Below are 2,446 nucleotides of genomic sequence, written 5' to 3' on the forward strand. Positions count from 1 at the left end.
TCAAGGGAGAAATTCAGAAACTCAGGCCGAGCTGCCTGGAGCCCAGGGGCGGTTCTAAAGCATGTGAGAGCCGCTGTTGCCCTGGATGAAATGAGAAAAAAGGTGAAAAAATGGCAAAGTGTCAAGGGAGAAATTCAGAAACCCATGCCTAGGGTCCTGGAGCCCAGGGGCGGCTGTAAAGTCTGTGGAGAGCCGCTGTGTCCCTGGATGAAATGAGAAAAAAGGTGAAAAAATGGCAAAGTGTCAAGGGAGCTAGGCAGAAACCCATGCCTAGGGTCCTGGAGCCCAGGGGCCGCTCTAAAGTCTGTGAGAGCCGCTGTTGCCCTGGATGAAATGAGAAAAAAGGTGAAAAAATGGCAAAGTGTCAAGGGAGCTAGGCAGAAACCCATGCCTAGGGTCCTGGAGCCCAGGGGCCGCGGGAAAGTCTGTGGAGAGCCGCTGTGTCCCTGGATGAAATGAGAAAAAAGGTGAAAAAGTAACAAAGTGTCAAGGGAGAAATTCAGAAACTCAGGCCGAGCTGCCTGGAGCCCAGGGGCGGATGCAAAGTCTGTGGAGAGCCGCTGTGTCCCTGGATGAAATGAGAAAAAAGGTGAAAAAATGGCAAAGTGTCAAGGGAGCTAGGCAGAAACCCATGCCTACGGTCCTGGAGCCCAGGGGCCGCGGGAAAGTCTGTGGAGAGCCGCTGTGTCCCTGGATGAAATGAGAAAAAGGGTGAAAAAATGGCAAAGTGTCAAGGGAAAAATTCAGAAACCCGTGCCTAGGGTCCTGGAGCCCAGGGGCGGCTGTAAAGTCTGTGGAGAGCCGCTGTGTCCCTGGATGAAATGAGAAAAAGGGTGGAAAAATGGCAAAGTGTCAAGGGAGCTAGGCAGAAACCCATGCCTAGGGTCCTGGAGCCCAGGGGCGGTTCTAAAGCCTGTGAGAGCCGCTGTTGCCCTGGATGAAATGAGAAAAAAGGTGAAAAAATGGCAAAGTGTCAAGGGAGCTAGGCAGAAACCCATGCCTAGGGTCCTGGAGCCCAGGGGCGGTTCTAAAGTCTGTGAGAGCCGCTGTTGCCCTGGATGAAATGAGAAAAAAGGTGAAAAAATGGCAAAGTGTCAAGGGAGCTAGGCAGAAACCCATGCCTAGGGTCCTGGAGCCCAGGGGCCGCGGGAAAGTCTGTGGAGAGCCGCTGTGTCCCTGGATGAAATGAGGAAAAAGGTGAAAAAATGGCAAAGTGTCAAGGGAGAAATTCAGAAACCCATGCCTTGCGTCCTGGAGCCCAGGGGCGGTTCTAAAGTCTGTGAGAGCCGCTGTGTCCCTGGATGAAATGAGAAAAAGGGTGAAAAAATGGCAAAGTGTCAAGGGAGCTAGGCAGAAACCCATGCCTAGGGTCCTGGAGCCCAGGGGCCGCGGGAAAGTCTGTGGAGAGCCGCTGTGTCCCTGGATGAAATGAGAAAAAAGGTGAAAAAGTAACAAAGTGTCAAGGGAGAAATTCAGAAACCCAGGCCGAGCTGCCTGGAGCCCAGGGGCGGCTGCAAAGTCTGTGGAGAGCCGCTGTGTCCCTGGATGAAATGAGAAAAAGGGTGGAAAAATGGCAAAGTGTCAAGGGAGAAATTCAGAAACCCAGGCCGAGCTGCCTGGAGCCCAGGGGCGCGGGAAAGTCTGTGGAGTGCCGCTGTGTCCCTGGATGAAATGAGAAAAAGGGTGAAAAAATGGCAAAGTGTCAAGGGAGAAATTCAGAAACTCAGGCCGAGCTGCCTGGAGCCCAGGGGCGGCTGCAAAGTCTGTGGAGTGCCGCTGTGTCCCTGGATGAAATGAGAAAAAGGGTGGAAAAATGGCAAAGTGTCAAGGGAGAAATTCAGAAACCCAGGCCGAGCTGCCTGGAGCCCAGGGGCGGCTGCAAAGTCTGTGGAGAGCCGCTGTGTCCCTGGATGAAATGAGAAAAAAGGTGAAAAAATGGCAAAGTGTCAAGGGAGAAATTCAGAAACCCAGGCCGAGCTGCCTGGAGCCCAGGGGCGGCTGTAAAGTCTGTGGAGTGCCGCTGTGTCCCTGGATGAAATGAGAAAAAAGGTGAAAAAATGGCAAAGTGTCAAGGGAGCTAGGCAGAAACCCATGCCTAGGGTCCTGGAGCCCAGGGGCGGTTCTAAAGTCTGTGAGAGCCGCTGTGTCCCTGGATGAATTGAGAAAAAGGGTGAAAAAATGGCAAAGTGTCAAGGGAGAAATTCAGAAACTCAGGCCGAGCTGCCTGGAGCCCAGGGGCGGCTGTAAAGTCTGTGGAGAGCCGCTGTGTCCCTGGATGAAATGAGAAAAAGGGTGAAAAAATGGCAAAGTGTCAAGGGAAAAATTCAGAAACCCATGCCTAGGGTCCTGGAGCCCAGGGGCGGTTCTAAAGTGTGTGGAGAGCCGCTGTGTCCCTGGATGAATTGAGAAAAAGGGTGAAAAAATGGCAAAGTGTCAAGGGAGAAAT

The sequence above is a fragment of the Dunckerocampus dactyliophorus genome, unplaced genomic scaffold (assembly GCF_027744805.1).
Source record: "Dunckerocampus dactyliophorus isolate RoL2022-P2 unplaced genomic scaffold, RoL_Ddac_1.1 HiC_scaffold_26, whole genome shotgun sequence".
Lineage (NCBI taxonomy): Eukaryota > Metazoa > Chordata > Actinopteri > Syngnathiformes > Syngnathidae > Dunckerocampus > Dunckerocampus dactyliophorus.